Source organism: Aulonocara sp. 'chitande type north' Nkhata Bay, linkage group LG12 (genome assembly GCF_057382095.1).
Source record: "Aulonocara sp. 'chitande type north' Nkhata Bay isolate Kocher_YH1m ecotype deep benthic linkage group LG12, A_spYH_male_GT1.1, whole genome shotgun sequence".
NCBI lineage: Eukaryota > Metazoa > Chordata > Actinopteri > Cichliformes > Cichlidae > Aulonocara > Aulonocara sp. 'chitande type north' Nkhata Bay.
In genome coordinates this window covers 12161119-12184579 of record NC_141355.1, presented here as the reverse complement: position 1 = coordinate 12184579, position 23461 = coordinate 12161119, and the positions used below count along the sequence as shown (strand labels likewise).

The following is a 23461-nucleotide window of genomic DNA, read 5'->3' as shown; positions in this document are numbered from 1 at the left end:
TTATATGAAATTGTACGAAAACGCTTTATTTCGCCAAGACAGTGTGTTTCTCACTGTTACATGCATTTGAATGGGAAACTCACCCGAGACAAAGTATAGGTTTTCATTATGTGTATAACTTGGAAATCTTAGCTCAAACAGCTGCAAATCCTTTTTTCCCAGCACAGGGACCTTGAGTTCTATAAGATAAAGCCATAAACATGTGTATCCGAGTCTTCTATCAAAAGTTACAGCGATTTATATGAAGTTGTTCAAAAACGCTTTATTTCGCCAAGACAATGCGTTTCTCACTGTTACATGCATTTGAATGGGAAACTCGCCCGAGACAAAGTATAGGTTTTCATTATGTGAATAATTTTAAAATCTTAGCTCAAAGGGCTGCAAAACCTGTTTGCCCAGCACGGGGATATTGAGTTCCATAAGATAAAGCCATAAACATGTTTGTCTGAGTCTTCTATCAAAAGTTACAGCGATTTATATGAAGTTGTACAAAAATGCTTTATTTCGCCAAGACAATGCGTTTCTCACTGTTACATGCATTTGAATGGGGAACTCGCCTGAAACAAAGTATAGGTTTTCATTATGTGAATAATTTTCAAATCTTAGCTCAAAGGGCTGCAAAACCTGTTTGCCCAGCACGGGGATATTGAGTTCCATAAGATAAAGCCATAAACATGTTTGTCTGAGTCTTCTATCAAAAGTTACAGCGATTTATATGAAGTTGTACAAAAATGCTTTATTTCGCCAAGACAATGCGTTTCTCACTGTTACATGCATTTGAATGGGGAACTCGCCTGAAACAAAGTATAGGTTTTCATTATGTGAATAATTTTCAAATCTTAGCTCAAACGGCTGCAAAAACTGTTCTGTTTTCCCAGCACGGGGATATTGAGTTCCATAAGATAAAGCCATAAACATGTTTGTCTGAGTCTTCTATCAAAAGTTACAGCGATTTATATGAAGTTGTACAAAAATGCTTTATTTCGCCAAGACAATGCGTTTCTCACTGTTACATGCATTTGAATGGGGAACTCGCCTGAAACAAAGTATAGGTTTTCATTATGTGAATAATTTTAAAATCTTAGCTCAAACAGCTGCAAAACCTGTTCTGTTTGCCCAGCACGGGGATATTGAGTTCTATAAGATAAAGCCATAAACATGTTTGTCTGAGTCTTCTATCAAAAGTTACAGCGATTTATATGAAGTTGTACGAAAACGCTTTATTTCGCCAAGACAGTGTGTTTCTCACTGTTACATGCATTTGAATGGGGAACTCGACCGAAACAAAGTATAGGTTTTCATTATGTGAATAATTTTAAAATCTTAGCTCAATCGGCTGCAAAACCTGTTTGCCCAGCACGGGGATATTGACTTATATAAGATAAAGCCATAAACATGTTTGTCTGAGTCTTCTATCAAAAGTTACAGCGATTTATATGAAGTTGTTCAAAAACGCTTTATTTCGCCAAGACAATGCGTTTCTCACTGTTACATGCATTTGAATGGGGAACTCGACCGAAACAAAGTATAGGTTTTCATTATGTGAATAATTTTAAAATCTTAGCTCAATCGGCTGCAAAACCTGTTTGCCCAGCACGGGGATATTGACTTATATAAGATAAAGCCATAAACATGTTTGTCTGAGTCTTCTATCAAAAGTTACAGCGATTTATATGAAGTTGTTCAAAAACGCTTTATTTCGCCAAGACAATGCGTTTCTCACTGTTACATGCATTTGAATGGGAAACTCGCCCGAGACAAAGTATAGATTTTCATTATGTGAATAATTTTCAAATCTTAGCTCAATCGGCTGCAAAACCTGTTTGCCCAGCACGGGGATATTGAGTTCCATAAGATAAAGCCATAAACATGTTTGTCTGAGTCTTCTATCAAAAGTTACAGCGATTTATATGAAGTTGTACGAAAACGCTTTATTTCGCCAAGACAGTGTGTTTCTCACTGTTACATGCATTTGAATGGGGAACTCGACCGAAACAAAGTATAGGTTTTCATTATGTGAATAATTTTAAAATCTTAGCTCAAACGGCTGCAAAACCTGTTCTGTTTGCCCAGCACGGGGATATTGAGTTCTATAAGATAAAGCCATAAACATGTTTGTCTGAGTCTTCTATCAAAAGTTACAGCGATTTATATGAAGTTGTACGAAAACGCTTTATTTCGCCAAGACAGTGTGTTTCTCACTGTTACATGCATTTGAATGGGGAACTCGACCGAAACAAAGTATAGGTTTTCATTATGTGAATAATTTTAAAATCTTAGCTCAAACGGCTGCAAAACCTGTTCTGTTTGCCCAGCACGGGGATATTGAGTTCTATAAGATAAAGCCATAAACATGTTTGTCTGAGTCTTCTATCAAAAGTTACAGCGATTTATATGAAGTTGTACGAAAACGCTTTATTTCGCCAAGACAATGCGTTTCTCACTGTTACATGCATTTGAATGGGAAACTCGCCTGAAACAAAGTATAGGTTTTCATTATGTGAATAATTTTCAAATCTTAGCTCAATCGGCTGCAAAACCTGTTTGCCCAGCACGGGGATATTGACTTATATAAGATAAAGCCATAAACATGTTTGTCTGAGTCTTCTATCAAAAGTTACAGCGATTTATATGAAGTTGTTCAAAAACGCTTTATTTCGCCAAGACAATGCGTTTCTCACTGTTACATGCATTTGAATGGGAAACTCGCCCGAGACAAAGTATAGGTTTTCATTATGTGAATCATTTTAAAATCTTAGCTCAAACGGCTGCAAAACCTGTTTGCCCAGCACGGGGATATTGAGTTCCATAAGATAAAGCCATAAACATGTTTGTCTGAGTCTTCTATCAAAAGTTACAGCGATTTATATGAAGTTGTACAAAAATGCTTTATTTCGCCAAGACAATGCGTTTCTCACTGTTACATGCATTTGAATGGGGAACTCGCCTGAAACAAAGTATAGGTTTTCATTATGTGAATAATTTTAAAATCTTAGCTCAAACAGCTGCAAAACCTGTTCTGTTTGCCCAGCACGGGGATATTGAGTTCTATAAGATAAAGCCATAAACATGTTTGTCTGAGTCTTCTATCAAAAGTTACAGCGATTTATATGAAGTTGTACGAAAACGCTTTATTTCGCCAAGACAGTGTGTTTCTCACTGTTACATGCATTTGAATGGGGAACTCGACCGAAACAAAGTATAGGTTTTCATTATGTGAATAATTTTAAAATCTTAGCTCAAACGGCTGCAAAACCTGTTCTGTTTGCCCAGCACGGGGATATTGAGTTCTATAAGATAAAGCCATAAACATGTTTGTCTGAGTCTTCTATCAAAAGTTACAGCGATTTATATGAAGTTGTACGAAAACGCTTTATTTCGCCAAGACAATGCGTTTCTCACTGTTACATGCATTTGAATGGGAAACTCGCCTGAAACAAAGTATAGGTTTTCATTATGTGAATAATTTTCAAATCTTAGCTCAATCGGCTGCAAAACCTGTTTGCCCAGCACGGGGATATTGACTTATATAAGATAAAGCCATAAACATGTTTGTCTGAGTCTTCTATCAAAAGTTACAGCGATCTATATGAAGTTGTTCAAAAACGCTTTATTTCGCCAAGACAATGCGTTTCTCACTGTTACATGCATTTGAATGGGAAACTCGCCCGAGACAAAGTATAGATTTTCATTATGTGAATAATTTTCAAATCTTAGCTCAATCGGCTGCAAAACCTGTTTGCCCAGCACGGGGATATTGAGTTATATAAGATAAAGCCATAAACATGTTTGTCTGAGTCTTCTATCAAAAGTTACAGCGATTTATATGAAGTTGTTCAAAAACGCTTTATTTCGCCAAGACAATGCGTTTCTCACTGTTACATGCATTTGAATGGGAAACTCGCCCGAGACAAAGTATAGGTTTTCATTATGTGAATAATTTTAAAATCTTAGCTCAAACGGCTGCAAAACCTGTTTGCCCAGCACGGGGATATTGAGTTCCATAAGATAAAGCCATAAACATGTTTGTCTGAGTCTTCTATCAAAAGTTACAGCGATTTATATGAAATTGTACGAAAACGCTTTATTTCGCCAAGACAGTGTGTTTCTCACTGTTACATGCATTTGAATGGGAAACTCGCCTGAAACAAAGTATAGGTTTTCATTATGTGAATAATTTTAAAATCTTAGCTCAATCAGCTGTAAAAACCTGTTTGCCCAGCACGGGGATATTGAGTTCTATAAGATAAAGCCATAAACATGTGTATACGAGTCTTCTATCAAAAGTTACAGCTATTTATATGAAGTTGTACAAAAACGCTTTCTTTCGCCAAGACAATGCGTTTCTCACTGTTACATGCATTTGAATGGGGAACTCGACCGAAACAAAGTATAGGTTTTCATTATGTGTATAACTTGAAAATCTTAGCTCAAACAGCTGCAAATCCTTTTTTCCCAGCACAGGGACCTTGAGTTCTATAAGATAAAGCCATAAACATGTGTATCCGAGTCTTCTATCAAAAGTTACATCGATTTATATGAAGTTGTTCAAAAACGCTTTATTTCGCCAAGACAATGCGTTTCTCACTGTTACATGCATTTGAATGGGAAACTCGCCCGAGACAAAGTATAGGTTTTCATTATGTGAATAATTTTAAAATCTTAGCTCAAAGGGCTGCAAAACCTGTTTGCCCAGCACGGGGATATTGAGTTCCATAAGATAAAGCCATAAACATGTTTGTCTGAGTCTTCTATCAAAAGTTACAGCGATTTATATGAAGTTGTACAAAAATGCTTTATTTCGCCAAGACAATGCGTTTCTCACTGTTACATGCATTTGAAAGGGGAACTCGCCTGAAACAAAGTATAGGTTTTCATTATGTGAATAATTTTCAAATCTTAGCTCAAACGGCTGCAAAAACTGTTCTGTTTTCCCAGCACGGGGATATTGAGTTCTATAAGATAAAGCCATAAACATGTTTGTCTGAGTCTTCTATCAAAAGTTACAGCGATTTATATGAAATTGTACGAAAACGCTTTATTTCGCCAAGACAGTGTGTTTCTCACTGTTACATGCATTTGAATGGGAAACTCACCCGAGACAAAGTATAGGTTTTCATTATGTGTATAACTTGGAAATCTTAGCTCAAACAGCTGCAAAACCTGTTTGCCCAGCACGGGGATATTGAGTTCTATAAGATAAAGCCATAAACATGTGTATACGAGTCTTCTATCAAAAGTTACAGCTATTTATATGAAGTTGTACAAAAACGCTTTATTTCGCCAAGACAATGCGTTTCTCACTGTTACATGCATTTGAATGGGGAACTCGACCGAAACAAAGTATAGGTTTTCATTATGTGTATAACTTGAAAATCTTAGCTCAAACAGCTGCAAATCCTTTTTTCCCAGCACAGGGACCTTGAGTTCTATAAGATAAAGCCATAAACATGTGTATCCGAGTCTTCTATCAAAAGTTACAGCGATTTATATGAAGTTGTTCAAAAACGCTTTATTTCGCCAAGACAATGCGTTTCTCACTGTTACATGCATTTGAATGGGAAACTCGCCCGAGACAAAGTATAGGTTTTCATTATGTGAATAATTTTAAAATCTTAGCTCAAAGGGCTGCAAAACCTGTTTGCCCAGCACGGGGATATTGAGTTCCATAAGATAAAGCCATAAACATGTTTGTCTGAGTCTTCTATCAAAAGTTACAGCGATTTATATGAAGTTGTACAAAAATGCTTTATTTCGCCAAGACAATGCGTTTCTCACTGTTACATGCATTTGAATGGGGAACTCGCCTGAAACAAAGTATAGGTTTTCATTATGTGAATAATTTTCAAATCTTAGCTCAAAGGGCTGCAAAACCTGTTTGCCCAGCACGGGGATATTGAGTTCCATAAGATAAAGCCATAAACATGTTTGTCTGAGTCTTCTATCAAAAGTTACAGCGATTTATATGAAGTTGTACAAAAATGCTTTATTTCGCCAAGACAATGCGTTTCTCACTGTTACATGCATTTGAATGGGGAACTCGCCTGAAACAAAGTATAGGTTTTCATTATGTGAATAATTTTCAAATCTTAGCTCAAACGGCTGCAAAAACTGTTCTGTTTTCCCAGCACGGGGATATTGAGTTCTATAAGATAAAGCCATAAACATGTTTGTCTGAGTCTTCTATCAAAAGTTACAGCGATTTATATGAAATTGTACGAAAACGCTTTATTTCGCCAAGACAGTGTGTTTCTCACTGTTACATGCATTTGAATGGGAAACTCACCCGAGACAAAGTATAGGTTTTCATTATGTGTATAACTTGGAAATCTTAGCTCAAACAGCTGCAAAACCTGTTTGCCCAGCACGGGGATATTGAGTTCTATAAGATAAAGCCATAAACATGTGTATACGAGTCTTCTATCAAAAGTTACAGCTATTTATATGAAGTTGTACAAAAACGCTTTATTTCGCCAAGACAATGCGTTTCTCACTGTTACATGCATTTGAATGGGGAACTCGACCGAAACAAAGTATAGGTTTTCATTATGTGTATAACTTGAAAATCTTAGCTCAAACAGCTGCAAATCCTTTTTTCCCAGCACAGGGACCTTGAGTTCTATAAGATAAAGCCATAAACATGTGTATCCGAGTCTTCTATCAAAAGTTACAGCGATTTATATGAAGTTGTTCAAAAACGCTTTATTTCGCCAAGACAATGCGTTTCTCACTGTTACATGCATTTGAATGGGAAACTCGCCCGAGACAAAGTATAGGTTTTCATTATGTGAATAATTTTAAAATCTTAGCTCAATCGGCTGCAAAACCTGTTTGCCCAGCACGGGGATATTGAGTTCCATAAGATAAAGCCATAAACATGTTTGTCTGAGTCTTCTATCAAAAGTTACAGCGATTTATATGAAGTTGTACAAAAATGCTTTATTTCGCCAAGACAATGCGTTTCTCACTGTTACATGCATTTGAATGGGGAACTCGCCTGAAACAAAGTATAGGTTTTCATTATGTGAATAATTTTCAAATCTTAGCTCAAACGGCTGCAAAAACTGTTCTGTTTTCCCAGCACGGGGATATTGAGTTCTATAAGATAAAGCCATAAACATGTTTGTCTGAGTCTTCTATCAAAAGTTACAGCGATTTATATGAAATTGTACGAAAACGCTTTATTTCGCCAAGACAGTGTGTTTCTCACTGTTACATGCATTTGAATGGGAAACTCACCCGAGACAAAGTATAGGTTTTCATTATGTGTATAACTTGGAAATCTTAGCTCAAACAGCTGCAAAACCTGTTTGCCCAGCACGGGGATATTGAGTTCTATAAGATAAAGCCATAAACATGTGTATACGAGTCTTCTATCAAAAGTTACAGCTATTTATATGAAGTTGTACAAAAACGCTTTATTTCGCCAAGACAATGCGTTTCTCACTGTTACATGCATTTGAATGGGGAACTCGACCGAAACAAAGTATAGGTTTTCATTATGTGTATAACTTGAAAATCTTAGCTCAAACAGCTGCAAATCCTTTTTTCCCAGCACAGGGACCTTGAGTTCTATAAGATAAAGCCATAAACATGTGTATCCGAGTCTTCTATCAAAAGTTACAGCGATTTATATGAAGTTGTTCAAAAACGCTTTATTTCGCCAAGACAGTGTGTTTCTCACTGTTACATGCATTTGAATGGGAAACTCGCCCGAGAGAAAGTATAGATTTTCATTATGTGAATAATTTTCAAATCTTAGCTCAATCGGCTGCAAAACCTGTTTGCCCAGCACGGGGATATTGAGTTATATAAGATAAAGCCATAAACATGTTTGTCTGAGTCTTCTATCAAAAGTTACAGCGATTTATATGAAGTTGTTCAAAAACGCTTTATTTCGCCAAGACAATGCGTTTCTCACTGTTACATGCATTTGAATGGGAAACTCGCCCGAGACAAAGTATAGGTTTTCATTATGTGAATCATTTTAAAATCTTAGCTCAAACGGCTGCAAAACCTGTTCTGTTTGCCCAGCACGGGGATATTGAGTTCTATAAGATAAAGCCATAAACATGTTTGTCTGAGTCTTCTATCAAAAGTTACAGCGATTTATATGAAGTTGTACGAAAACGCTTTATTTCGCCAAGACAGTGTGTTTCTCACTGTTACATGCATTTGAATGGGGAACTCGACCGAAACAAAGTATAGGTTTTCATTATGTGAATCATTTTAAAATCTTAGCTCAAACGGCTGCAAAACCTGTTCTATTTGCCCAGCACGGGGATATTGAGTTCTATAAGATAAAGCCATAAACATGTTTGTCTGAGTCTTCTATCAAAAGTTACAGCGATTTATATGAAGTTGTACAAAAAAAGCTTTATTTCGCCAAGACAATGCGTTTCTCATTGTTACATGCATTTGAATGGGAAACTCGCCTGAAACAAAGTATAGGTTTTCATTATGTGAATAATTTTAAAATCTTAGCTCAAACGGCTGCAAAACCTGTTTGCCCAGCACGGGGATATTGAGTTCCATAAGATAAAGCCATAAACATGTTTGTCTGAGTCTTCTATCAAAAGTTACAGCGATTTATATGAAGTTGTTCAAAAACGCTTTATTTCGCCAAGACAGTGTGTTTCTCACTGTTACATGCATTTGAATGGGAAACTCGCCTGAAACAAAGTATAGGTTTTCATTATGTGAATAATTTTAAAATCTTAGCTCAAACGGCTGCAAAACCTGTTTGGCCAGCACGGGGACATTGAGTTCTATAAGATAAAGTCATGAATACGTATATCTGAATCTTCTATCAAAAGTTACAGCTATTTATATGAAGTTGTACAAAAACGCTTTATTTTGTCAAGACAGTGGGTTTTAGAGTCTTCATCATTAAATCTCTGGTTGCTTCCTTTTTCTATCCTATATCAGATATTTTAAAGGTTAGCTTAGGTAAAGTTCCATTCTCATGGTGAGGCAAAGTGCTTTATGTGTGTGTGTGCGTGTCATGAACGGCTATAAAAGGCCTATAATTAAAGAACAAAGCGGGGTTTGAGTTTGAGTTGCGGCACTGTCACTACTTGTAAATGGAACGCAGCCTTCCTATGGCGGACAGCTAATAACAGGAATCGGACGCGGTCCAGCCAAGTCCACAGCAACCACCATAGCAACCGCCTAGCATGACCTTAAAAACATATTCTGTCTTCATAACTATCAAAATCGTGAAATGATTTGCAAAGTGTGAAAGTGTTACAGCTGCAGAGAGCTATGGCGGTATCTATGGAAGCTGTTTACATAGCTAATAATATACGATGTAACCATGGAGACAGTCAGTCACCTTTTCTACAGTGAATAAGGTGATTGAGTGCACAGCGTCCACACTCTGCAGGGGGTAAAGACATTACTTCAATATTGTTTTATATTGATATATATTTGTCTTCTGTTGACCATCACCTCAGGTTCACCATTATAGTTTCAGCATACAAATGCACACTGTCTAAACACATTCAAAAACTCATGTCTCAGAGATAAGCACAGCTGTTCATGTTTGTCATTAGAGTTTTATTTGTAAGAAAATTATGAACTTCATATTGTGCATTAAATAAAAGAACATTTCACAACTCTGAGTCAACAGAAACAGGTAACAGAAATGTCTCTAATGTGTACAGTGTAGTGTAAGCATTAAAAGATCATAAAGGAAAAACTAACATTTATGTGAAACTAATTGTAATAAAAAATGAGCAGGTGCTTTATAGATTTAAAAGAAAGAATCTGAAAACAACACTTTTTTGGTCTAAGTGATCAAAGTAGAAAACAGAACTGATGTTCAAGAACAAACCGTAGCTGCACTAATATTACACATCTCGATCGTTGTACTGAACAGACATGTTGCTTTTAAAACCACATGCAGTGTGTGACCATGACTGTTCACTGAGACCATGAACGGCACTTCGCTGAAGCATTCTTCGTCTTCTTCTTGCCATTAAATTGGAAGCAGAAGCAGCACGAGCTGATTTGATCTACTGAAAGGAAAAAGCAGAACATCTGAGTTGAAACCAGTCAGCTGAAATCATTAAGACAGGAACAAATTCAATGCAGTGTCTCAAGTGGCTTAGCCTGTTACAACTGTTGATACAAGCTAAATACGGTTAACACACAGTGTCAGGGAGCTCCAGTGTGGGAACTAGTGGCTTTAGGTTTGTAGTCATTTAACTTTCATCCATTCATTCATTTAATTCAGGAGGAAGAAATGCCAGGTTGGTGCAGGCTGGTTACATGCATTTGGTCCCATGCTGTCTTTAATTAAATGACTTGGTTCATTTTATGGCTGGGCTGTATGTGGGGTTATATCATGTTATTTGGGCAGGAGTACCTGTCCCCTGTTAGACTTAGAAAGTTTCTCCATAAGTAGAGTTTCTAACTCTTCTAGCACATCTGTGGCTGACAGCTTTTTGGTGGCTCTTTTTACCCCACACTGGTTGTGAGTGTGTAAATAGCCCCACTAGTTATTTTGGGTTGCAGTTAACTAGGGAGGAAGGGGTGGGTATGCCATGATTAGGTGAATAACAATTATATGTGATACATAAATTTCACAATGCATGCATATATCTCTATCAATTAAACCTGGCCTGAGGGCTGCCATTTTTTACATTCAGTTATTTCTCTTAGAAATGTTGGAACTAAATAATGAATGTGTTACAGTTAAAGTGAAACACTGGTCAGTGTAAATGGCTCATTGGGACACAGAAACCTTTAAATTAAACCTGATATCTAGTGTCAAACAATATCAAAGCTGTAAAAGATGTTTACATTCAGAATTTATAAAACTATGATTGTAAATAAATTCAAACAAGTGAGCTTTTCTCTTTGTGCTGAATATCAACACTGTGGTTTCTTAGACTGTAAGCTTTACTTTAGTGCAACCAGTTGCAGAAGCTGCCACTCCAAATGTCTTTTGATAACAAGAAAAAAATACCTTTTCAGTACACGGCCTGAAGTTCTTCTCCGAAATCTTCTGCAATCGGCTTTGTCTGCTGGTTTGAAGACAATAAACCATAAAAAAGATGATTTAGTCACTTTGTCTGCGTCATGCAGCTTGAATGTGTCGTGTAACGATGTTGAATAGCCGTCGTTATCCCTCTGCTGCGTCAGTAGGATTGTACTGTACAGCATCTCATTGATATGTGAGGAATGCTAATGTAACACGATAACAGACTTACATCATTAAAATATAAAGTGCAGGAGATATTTAGATATTTTTTATATCTATATTACATTTTATAGCTGACGGATATTACTAAATAGATAGAATTTACTAAATAGCTGGATGAACATGAAAAATATGTCTATAATAACAAATGACCATGAGAGCCAGTAGAATTAATTCAGCTGGACACTCGAAAGACGTCCTTAAATGCTCTTTAAGTGGCAGAACAGATGAACAAACAGTTAATCGCTTACTTGAGATGAAATCTGCTCAGCTACTTTGAAAACAGCTTCTAACTGGTTCCTCCTTTAACAGGATGACTGCTCAGGGGTAAGGCCATCATGCAATCCAGCAACCTTTATGGTTCTGCTTTGATTCACCAGGAACTATTAGGGAAACCTTCCAGCGCCTCCTGTGAAAGACACAGGCATAAACACACAAACATTTATTAACATGTTCCACAGTGTTCCAGTTTGATTTTCTTATCCTGTGGACAACAACGTACATGGATGCAGGTTTATTGTTAACTTTTGTAAGGTTTATTTAATGAACATATCCAGCTGCAGCTCCACTGTGATCCTGAACTGGATAAGCACTTAAGAAAATGTGTCAATAAATGGACAAACATCAACTTACTATATTTATCCAAACAGACGGGACCAATAATGCTTCGCTGAGTTAGAGACTTTAACAGACTCTTCTATGTAAGAATGTCTCGTGCTGATATACCTGCAAACTTGACAACAAAGGTTTTTCAGACTACATGTAGCTGTCCTCTATGTCAGCTAACACATTTACATTTATGTCACACTTATTTCTGCTTTCCCATTTTATAATTATTACTTACATTTTGATTAGATACCTTGAGTTTGTAAATGATCAGATTACATAATTGGAATACAATGTATCCAATTCAGGGTTGCGGGAGGATGAAGCCTATCCCAGCTGATACAGGACAAAGACAGGCTGCCAGTTTATTGCAGGGCTAATACAATATGTGTAACAGAAAATCCACTTAAATGTTTGAGATTTCTTATAATAATCATAATTATGACTATTATTTAAAGGTTTCTTCATAAATACATTTTGATTTTTTATAACCCCTAAAATATAAACCTGAGCTGTTTCAGATTCTGACCTCTGACCTCAGTGACCTGGCTGTGTCCTCACTGCAGCTCCCTCTTGGAAGTACGTCTGCTTCTTGTCTTCCCCCAGTGTTGACCGCCTGATATCAAGATATCACGTACTGTAACTGAGGAACAAAAAAGGACAAACACTTGCCTTCATTTAAAAGTACATTCATACAGAGATAATCTATGGAAACACACTAGTTCACAGTTTGGGAGGAACCAGTTCCTGTGAAACATTTCTGTATATGAACATCATGTGGAGAATGAATGAAATGAGTTCTTCAGGTGACTCAGCAGTCCCACACTGACAAATGAAATCTAGTTAAACTATTAAGCATATTTGCTCTTCTGAAATCTGTGTTAAACAACAACAAACATAAATTAGTAACAAAAACTACAGCTGAGTATAGGCTTTACAAACCACCAGCAGCCATAATGCTAAATTTTAATCTTCAAATGTTTCTGAGCTGTCTTCAACCTGCTTTTAGCACATTAAAGTCTCAATAAATAAAGTCAATGCAGACTCAATCCTAAATGTTCAGCACACAGAGACACAGAGGTACTGTTTAAAGTTTAGTGTTAACTTGAGTCACTGATCATTCACAGTATTACAGAGTCTGGCAGTCTTTGCATGATGTCCACGTCACTGTAAGTTTCTAGCTGACTCTCAGGTGTGCCAGCAGGAAAGAGTAATAATAACCTGCATCCTGAGGTTTGTCATGCAGGATTAAAGGAGCCAAGCTTTGTTCACACAGCTAGGATTGTATTTTACACTGACCCTGGGTCAGTATCAACTTCAAGAAGACAGCTGTAACTGTTGATAGAAGAATCACACACACATATTTATGGCTTTGCCTTATAGAATTCAGCATCTCAGTGCTCAGGAAATAGGTTTTGCAGCTGTTTGAGCTAAGATTTTCAAGTTATTCACAAATTAAAACCTATACTTTGTGTCGGGCAAGAACTAAATTCAAATGCATGTAACAGTGAGAAACGCACTGTCTTGGCGAAGTAAAGCGTTTCTCATCAACTTCATAGAGCTTGCTGTAACTTTTGATAGAAGACTCAGACAAACATATTCATGGCTTTATCTTATAGACTTCAATATCCCCCCAATGTGTGTGTGAGTCTTCTCTCAAAATTTACAGCTGTCTTTATGAAGTTTATGGAAAAACGCTTTATTTCACCACGTTAGTGCGTTTCTCGCTATTACATGCATTTGAATGGAGTTCTCGCCCGACACAAAGTATAGGTTTTCAATTTGTGAATAACTTGAAAATCTTAGCTCAAACAGCTGCAAAACCTATTTCCTCAGCACGGAGATGCTGAATTCTATAAGGCAAAGCCATAAATATGTGTGTGTGAGTCCTCTATCAAAAGTTACAGCTGTCTTCATGAAGTTGATACTGACCCAGGGTCAGTGTAAAATACAAGTTATTCACATAATGAAAACTTATACTTTGTTTCGTGCAAGAACTCCAATCAAATGCATGTAATAGTCAGAAACGCACTGTCTCGGCGAAATGAAGCCTTTTTGTACAACTTCATGAAGTTAGCTGTAACTTTTGATAAAAGGCTCAAAGCAGAGGGATAACGACGGCTATTCAACATCGTTACACGACACATTCGAGCTGCATGACGCAGACAAAGTGACTAAATCATCTTTTTTGTGGTTTATTGTCTTCAAACCAGCAGACAAAGCCGATTGCAGAAGATGTCGGAGAAGAACTTCAGGCCGTGTACTGAAAAGGTATTTTTTTCTTGTTATCAAAAGACATTTGGAGTGGCAGCTTCTGCAACTGGTTGCACTAAAGTAAAGCTTACAGTCTAAGAAACCACAGTGTTGATATTCAGCACAAAGAGAAAAGCTCACTTGTTTGAATTTATTTACAATCATAGTTTTATAAATTCTGAATGTAAACATCTTTTACAGCTTTGATATTGTTTGACACTAGATATCAGGTTTAATTTAAAGGTTTCTGTGTCCCAATGAGCCATTTACACTGACCAGTGTTTCACTTTAACTGTAACACATTCATTATTTAGTTCCAACATTTCTAAGAGAAATAACTGAATGTAAAAAATGGCAGCCCTCAGGCCAGGTTTAATTGATAGAGATATATGCATGCATTGTGAAATTTATGTATCACATATAATTGTTATTCACCTAATCATGGCATACCCACCCCTTCCTCCCTAGTTAACTGCAACCCAAAATAACTAGTGGGGCTATTTACACACTCACAACCAGTGTGGGGTAAAAAGAGCCACCAAAAAGCTGTCAGCCACAGATGTGCTAGAAGAGTTAGAAACTCTACTTATGGAGAAACTTTCTAAGTCTAACAGGGGACAGGTACTCCTGCCCAAATAACATGATATAACCCCACATACAGCCCAGCCATAAAATGAACCAAGTCATTTAATTAAAGACAGCATGGGACCAAATGCATGTAACCAGCCTGCACCAACCTGGCATTTCTTCCTCCTGAATTAAATGAATGAATGGATGAAAGTTAAATGACTACAAACCTAAAGCCACTAGTTCCCACACTGGAGCTCCCTGACACTGTGTGTTAACCGTATTTAGCTTGTATCAACAGTTGTAACAGGCTAAGCCACTGCATTGAATTTGTTCCTGTCTTAATGATTTCAGCTGACTGGTTTCAACTCAGATGTTCTGCTTTTTCCTTTCAGTAGATCAAATCAGCTCGTGCTGCTTCTGCTTCCAATTTAATGGCAAGAAGAAGAAGAAGAATGCTTCAGCGAAGTGGCGTTCATGGTCTCAGTGAACAGTCATGGTCACACACTGCATGTGGTTTTAAAAGCAACATGTCTGTTCAGTACAACGATCGAGATGTGTAATATTAGTGCAGCTACGGTTTGTTCTTGAACATCAGTTCTCTTTTCTACTTTGATCATTTAGACCAAAAAGGTGTTGTTTTCAGAATCTTTCTTTTAAATCTATAAAGCACCTGCTCATTTTTTATTACAATTAGTTTCACATAAATGTTAGTTTTTCCTTTATGATCTTTTAATGCTTACACTACACTGTACACATTAGAGACATTTCTGTTACCTGTTTCTGTTGACTCAGAGTTGTGAAATGTTCTTTTATTTAATGCACAATATGAAGTTCATAATTTTCTTACAAATAAAACTCTAATGACAAACATGAACAGCTGTGCTTATCTCTGAGACATGAGTTTTTGAATGTGTTTAGACAGTGTGCATTTGTATGCTGAAACTATAATGGTGAACCTGAGGTGATGGTCAACAGAAGGCAAATATATATCAATATAAAACAATATTGAAGTAATGTCTTTACCCCCTGCAGAGTGTGGACGCTGTGCACTCAATCACCTTATTCACTGTAGAAAAGGTGACTGACTGTCTCCATGGTTACATCGTATATTATTAGCTATGTAAACAGCTTCCATAGATACCGCCATAGCTCTCTGCAGCTGTAACACTTTCACACTTTGCAAATCATTTCACGATTTTGATAGTTATGAAGACAGAATATGTTTTTAAGGTCATGCTAGGCGGTTGCTATGGTGGTTGCTGTGGACTTGGCTGGACCGCGTCCGATTCCTGTTATTAGCTGTCCGCCATAGGAAGGCTGCGTTCCATTTACAAGTAGTGACAGTGCCGCAACTCGAACTCAAACCCCGCTTTGTTCTTTAATTATAGGCCTTTTATAGCCGTTCATGACACGCGCACACACACACATAAAGCACTTTGCCTCACCATGAGAATGGAACTTTACCTAAGCTAACCTTTAAAATATCTGATATAGGATAGAAAAAGGAAGCAACCAGAGATTTAATGATGAAGACTCTAAAACCCACTGTCTTGACAAAATAAAGCGTTTTTGTACAACTTCATATAAATAGCTGTAACTTTTGATAGAAGATTCAGATATACGTATTCATGACTTTATCTTATAGAACTCAATGTCCCCGTGCTGGGTAAACAGGTTTTGCAGCCGTTTGAGCTAAGATTTTAAAATTATTCACATAATGAAAACCTATACTTTGTCTCGGGTGAGTTTCCCATTCAAATGCATGTAACAGTGAGAAACACACTGTCTTGGCGAAATAAAGCATTTTCATACAACTTCATATAAATCGCTGTAACTTTTGATAGAAGACTCAGACAAACATGTTTATGGCTTTATCTTATAGAACTCAATATCCCCGTGCTGGGCAAACAGAACAGGTTTTGCAGCCGATTGAGCTAAGATTTGAAAATTATTCACATAATGAAAACCTATACTTTGTTTCAGGCGAGTTTCCCATTCAAATGCATGTAACAGTGAGAAACACACTGTCTTGGCGAAATAAAGCGTTTTTGTACAACTTCATATAAATCGCTGTAACTTTTGATAGAAGACTCAGACAAACATGTTTATGGCTTTATCTTATAGAACTCAATATCCCCGTGCTGGGCAAACATGTTTTGCAGCCGTTTGAGCTAAGATTTTAAAATTATTCACATAATGAAAACCTATACTTTGTTTCAGGCGAGTTTCCCATTCAAATGCATGTAACAGTGAGAAACGCATTGTCTTGGCGAAATAAAGCGTTTTTGAACAACTTCATATAAATCGCTGTAACTTTTGATAGAAGACTCAGACAAACATGTTTATGGCTTTATCTTATATAACTCAATATCCCCGTGCTGGGCAAACAGGTTTTGCAGCCGTTTGAGCTAAGATTTTAAAATTATTCACATAATGAAAACCTATACTTTGTTTCAGGCGAGTTTCCCATTCAAATGCATGTAACAGTGAGAAACGCATTGTCTTGGCGAAATAAAGCGTTTTTGAACAACTTCATATAAATCGCTGTAACTTTTGATAGAAGACTCAGACAAACATGTTTATGTGTGGACGCTGTGCACTCAATCACCTTATTCACTGTAGTAAACATGCACCGCTAGCTCAAGTGACTGACTGTCTCCATGGTTACATCGTATATTATTAGCTATGTAAACAGCTTCCATAGATACCGCCATAGCTCTCTGCAGCTGTAACACTTTCACACTTTGCAAATCATTTCACGATTTTGATAGTTATGAAGACAGAATATGTTTTTAAGGTCATGCTAGGCGGTTGCTATGGTGGTTGCTGTGGACTTGGCTGGACCGCGTCCGATTCCTGTTATTAGCTGTCCGCCGTAGGAAGGCTGCGTTCCATTTACAAGTAGTGACAGTCTGCCGCAACTCGAACTCAAACCCCACTTTGTTCTTTAATTATAGGCCTTTTATAGCCGTTCATGACACGCACACACACACATAAAGCATTTTGCCTCACCATGAGAATGGAACTTTACCTAAGCTAACCTTTAAAATATCTGATATAGGATAGAAAAAATGAAGCAACCAGAGATTTAATGATGAAGACTCTGGGTTCTGTAGTGACCTGAATGACTCTTTGCATACATATATTGAAGAGGACTTTAGAATGCACTTTACATTTAGACTGTTGCTGTTTAATTTTTTACATTGTTGCGGTGTTATGTCATGAATAAAGTTCACCTGCTGGGGGTTTGATGGATCAGATCATCATAATCAATGGGTCCTGAGGTGGGCGGGACTGTCTCTGGTGATGTCACCATGAAGGAACAGCATCTGGCACGTGTTGCTGAAACATCCCAGTACACTGGTGTAGTTTCCTCTCCAGCTGTTTGACATTTGACACTTCAACATTAAGGGGAAGAAGAAGAAACAGTGTTAGGTCAGGTGACCACATGGTTTCTAAAGTAACTGACAGGAAGTAACCAGGCCGTTAGAAATGGATGGCATGTGTTTAGAGTTACTGGAGTTGGGTAACTCTACTTACCAAAAGCAGAAGCACACAGATGAAGGATCAGATGCTGAATGTTGCAGGAACATGCTCGTGCGGTGGTCATTCAGTGCTGCTCCGGCAGGTTAGACAGTCCAAGACTGATATACTGCCCATCTGAGAGTTTGAAAACACACATGCAAAGATTTATTTTGTATTACAGTCAAAGTTGGATGTTCATTTTTGTCCTTTAAAAATGTTTGTGTATTTGAAAGCACTAACATTTAAGGATGACTTGGATCGTCTCCTTTAAAGGGGAGACAAGTGTATCCACTGATCCACGTCACTTTACCTGGATGATGACTCCTCTCCCCCTCACTCAGAAACGCTCCTAATATAACCAAGCAAATAAATAATATTGAAGATTTACTTACATCATTACAAAAACAGGAAAAACATCTCCCTTTGATTCTATTTCTCCATTCCTGCTGAACATCAGGCAACAAATATCTCAATAAATCACAGTAAAATGTAAAGCACATGTTTTCTCTGCTTTGTCTAACCTCTGCAGAGCCTCTGTCAAGAAAAACATATCTGTAAGCATAAAACAAATATACATTTCATAACACGTCACTGGACAAACCTCGGTCAGTTGATTTCCTCTGTGCAGTGCAGACGAACATCAGTCAGCAAGTCAAGGTGGTGAGATGGACTGGTGTCCTTTGTGACTCTGCTGGTTCTTCTGAGGAAATACCACCGTCTCTCCACACCGTCACCATCTGTGAGCACAAACTGCTGCTCTGCTCTGCCAGCATGTAGGAAATCACATATCACACACACAGGGGTGAAGAAACATTAGAACTCAACTTTGGATACTTTAGATCTAAACAGATCAAAGTAGCTCTTAGCTTCAACAATCAGTGAACAGACAAACAATGATACCATACTGATTCTGTATGAATACAATATGGTATTTTCAATACAGGTGTCAAATTAATTTACTAAAACTAATACAGATATATGTATTTTTTTTTTTGATAAATTCGTTTGCTAAATTATAAGAATATATATTTTTTCATTTAACAATTGCAACTGAAAGAAATTAAATATTGAACAAAAATATATTGTCACATTCTGAGCATGCTCAGCATGCTGACAGACTTGAAGTTGCTACAGATTTTAAGAAGTGATAATTATAGGGAAAAAACTTCTCTTTTTCATCCGTTTAATCAAACATTTGATGCCTTAGATGTCTCAGTCCTATAGCATTCTGCAACTACAACTAAGCTGAAGCTTGGATTTGGCTGCAGGTGCCCTGTACATCCTTCTCAACATGTGGGTACCATTTAATCACACTTCTTCCTGAGCTTTGCTTCGTCACAAGACCAAAGGTGGCATCCCGTGTCACGGTCATATCATCATCCAGAAGAAACATTTGAAGAAACATCATGGAGAAGAAACATTTACGCGCCTCCCGGTTTTGTTTTCTGATCCTGCAAAAAGACTGAGGACAACAAAGCCCAGAGAACACGAGATACACAACATCCAACATTCAGACTCAACAGCCTCCATAAATGAAGAGCACCAGGTTGGTTCAGTTATAGTAGATGTCATGGAATTTTTTTAAATAAAGTCTGCAACACAGAAAGAGCTGTGATCATGCTATTTATTACTGTGCACAGGAGAGCAAACACACATCAAACATCACAGTTCAGTCATGTCAGCTCTGCCACTTCACGTGTCTCGCTATGAAACCTAACGGATCAATGGTTATGCTGTTTTGTGCCCTTGACGTTATCAGCACCTGTAAAGGGAGTTGTTTTCTCAAACTGCTGAAGTAAGTTCATCTAGTTTTAGAAACTTTCATTGAACAGTCTATAACAGTGTCACAACTAAGCATATGCATAAGCACTTAAATGCTTTAAATGAGAATAACATAAAATTTCTATTACAGGAGCTAGAGCCTGTCCCAGTAGTCATAGGTAGAGCACACCTGGACAGGTCACCAGTCTGTCAGAGGACTAACACAGATGCAGCCTGACTCAATCCTAAATGTTCAGCACACAGAGACACAGAGGTACCGTTTAAAGTTTAGTGTTAACTTGAGTCACTGATCATTTGCAGTATTACAGAGTCTGGCAGTCTTTGCATGATGTCCACGTCACTGTAAGTTTCTAGCTGACTCTCAGGTGTGACAGGTGTGCCAGCAGGAAAGAGTAATAATAGCCTGCATCCTGAGGTTTTTCATGCAGGATTAAAGGAGCCAGGCTTTGTTCACACAGCTAGGATTGTATTTTACACTGACCCTGGGTCAGTATAAGTATCATACAGTTTAAACGAAGCACTGAAACTTGCACATATTTATTACAGATGCACTGAAGCTAATCGAGATATTTGCTGTCAGTCTGTGGCTGCGATTAAACACTTTACTGGAAACTTTATTAACTAGTAACTTCGTCAGTCATGACAGAAGCTAATATTTCTGTGCTAACATCGTTTAAACAGTAACAGCTTTACTCCAATATAAGCTAACGTTTACACCGTAACTTTAAGCTAGCACCATAAAGACGGTAAAACACGTAATAACATCTACAAATGCATCTTAAAGCTGTTATATTAGCACTCGGTGTATTACTAACATAACCACATTAACATTATTGACACTCGCTGGTCTGACTTTTAATAGTCAGTCTATAAATGCTGTCCGTTTAAACGGTCTTACCTGTACACACATTGCAGCCAGAGTGGATTCTGGAGTCTTCCCACGCTCCTGTTAGTGATCCTCCATCTGGATGGATGATAACAACCTTCTGAACAATCTAGCAGGAGATGGTCCATATCTAGGGGATATGGACTGATAACAGCCGAAGCGGGTGAATAAAGTCACCCAGTCGCTAGCTGTGCGATTACCCAGCATACACCAGCACAATATTAGGCACAGCACCACCATAGACATTTTCAGTGGTTTTGAATGCAGGACATGGTTATCTTACCTTGTAAAATGCATGACAATAAAACAGCTAACCACCATAAAATGGTATTGTGTATGTATGTATGTGCATGTGTGTGTGTGTGTGTGAGAGAGAGAGAGAGAGAGAGAGAGAGAGAGAGAGGGGGGGGGGGGGGAGAGATCAAAGGCGTGCGCTTATGTTTTTTTTTGATCAAGAGTGTGCCTCCTCTCTCTTATTGGATGTATGGTATAGCATGTTTATTCAGGTGCACCTTTGAAGTCTATGAGAATACTTTGCAGCCTGGTCTGAGTGGTCATTTCTGCACAGACACAATGAAGCGTGCACTCAGTTTAGAGGAGGCTGTTGCTGCAGTTTTGCACTCTCCACAAGCAGTGGAGATACTTCTGACAGCGAAGAAGAATTTTTGCCAGGCACCGAGGAGCTTTGCAGCTCATGTGCGGAGGAGGAGAAGGAGAAGGAGGAAGAAGAGCAGGAGGAAGAGACAAGACTGGAGGATGGCCAGTGGAGATCTAAAAATGGAGAAATCATGTGGCAACCCACACACGAAGAGGTCCTGCCATTTTTTCCTCCCCCCATTTTAACCCCAGGACCAACCCATTATGCAATTCGTATAGGATCAGCAGCCCTGTGAGCACTTGCCATCTTTTTTTTGCAGAGGACATTATGCAGCTAATCCTGCATTTCACCAACCTGCAGGGGCAACAGGTCAGTAAAAGACTGGAAGGACATAGATGAGGAGTTGCAGGCTTACATGGGGCTTGTGATGCTGGCTGGCCTGTACAGGTCTCAACATGAAACGACAACAAGCCTGTGAAATGGGGAGACAGGGCTCTTCTGTTTCATGCTACCATGTCAAAAAAAAAAGAAAAGATTTGAGCAAATTAATCGGGCAGTAAGATTTGATGATCGTCTCTCCCGTCCAGGTCGCTACAGGGGGGGGGGGGGGGGGGGGGGGGGGGGGGGGGGGGGGCAAGGCTGTGGTTTCCTACATCCCCAAGCAAAGAAAATAGGCTGTCTTATTGAGCACCAGGCACCGTGAGCTACAAGTCCAGGACTCTGGGAAGAGAAAGCCCCACATCATCCTGGATTATAACAAATGCAAAGGGACTGTGGATCATTTGGACCAGGTAAGCACAATTATAAGTAATTTATTTGCCAAATTGTTTACCGTTTCTCATAACTGATAAAGTCAGATAATGTGATTATAATAGTTTTGATATGAGATGATAGTTTTAGACTATGATAGTTTTGATAGTTACAGTAAGGAGGGGGGGGGGGGGGGGGGGGGGTCCAGTTTGACGCCCACAGGCAGGAAGAATCTCTTGCTTATGGCTGTATAAATCTGTTCATGTCACCTGATCATTTATTTTTGTTTTGCAGGTTTGTGGCAACTACTCCTGCCGTAGAAGGACACGTAGGTGGCCCATGTGTCTGTTCTACCACATGATCGAGGTAAGCTGCTATAATGCTTTCATTCAAGACAGCTGTAACTTTTGATAGAAGACGCATATAAACATATTTATGGCTTTATCTTATAAAGTTCGATATCCCCGTGTTGAGCAAACAGGTTTTGCAGCTGTTTGATCTAAGATTTTCAAGTTATTCACAAAATGAATACCTATACTTTGTTTCGTGCGACAACTCCATTCAAATGCATGTCAGAAACGCACGGTCTCGGCGAAATAAAGTGTTTTTGTACAGCTTCATGAAGTTACCTGTAACTTTTGATAGAAGGCTCAGACACAGATCAATATGGCTTTGCCTTATACAATTCAGCATCTCCGTGCTGGGGAAACAGGTTTTGCAGCTGTTTGAGCCAAGAGCTTCCAGTTATTGAAAAAATGAAAGCCTATACATTGTTTCGTGCGAGAACTCCATTCAAATGCATGTAAAAGTCAGAAACGCACTGTCTTGGCGAAATAAAGGGTTTACAACTTCATGAAGACAGCTGTAACTTTTGATAGGAAACTCAGATATACGTATTTATGGCTTTATCTTATAGAATTCAATATCCCCGTTGAGCAAACAGTTTTAAAGCTATGTGAGCTAAGATTTTTAAGTTATTCACAAAATAAAAAGCTATACTTTGTTTCGTGTGAGAACTCCATTTATGTTACGCCCCTAATCTAGGCGTGTAGGGACGCACATAAGGTTGGAGGAGAGAGAGACAAATCCCCGCCCTGGTTCCCAAGCCAAACATCCAAACCAGTTGTGAGTAAAAAAAGGTGATTTTATTTAAGGACAAGAAGCATAGCTCCAGGGTGAGCCCAGGCCAAAATAATAAACAAAACCAACTAAGACCCACCAGAAAAGACTAACTAAACCCTAGGAAAGAAAAAGAACAAACAAATGACAGAGCTATCCCTCGCTC

At 38.2% G+C, this 23461-nt stretch overlaps 1 long non-coding RNA gene across 10 annotated transcripts; it reads right to left on the bottom strand.

Moving 5' to 3' along the window:
* Nucleotides 1-9635: 9635 nt before the first annotated feature.
* LOC147317004 (uncharacterized) lies at nucleotides 9636-21195 on the bottom strand. 10 transcript variants are annotated; one of them, XR_015131783.1, is made up of 11 exons: nucleotides 21112-21195; nucleotides 20841-20906; nucleotides 19462-19622; nucleotides 18762-18923; nucleotides 18401-18509; nucleotides 18176-18295; nucleotides 17872-18033; nucleotides 12342-12455; nucleotides 11458-11615; nucleotides 10973-11030; nucleotides 9637-10019 (listed from the first exon to the last, which is right to left on the bottom strand). It is a non-coding gene; the product is annotated as an uncharacterized LOC147317004 (long non-coding RNA). The 10 variants fall into 10 exon arrangements; XR_015131782.1 differs by having other exon boundaries at nucleotides 9638-10019; nucleotides 20841-21185; XR_015131790.1 differs by lacking the exons at nucleotides 20841-20906; nucleotides 21112-21195 and having other exon boundaries at nucleotides 9636-10016; nucleotides 10973-11027; nucleotides 19462-20821.
* Between the last annotated feature and the right edge of the window lie 2266 nt (nucleotides 21196-23461).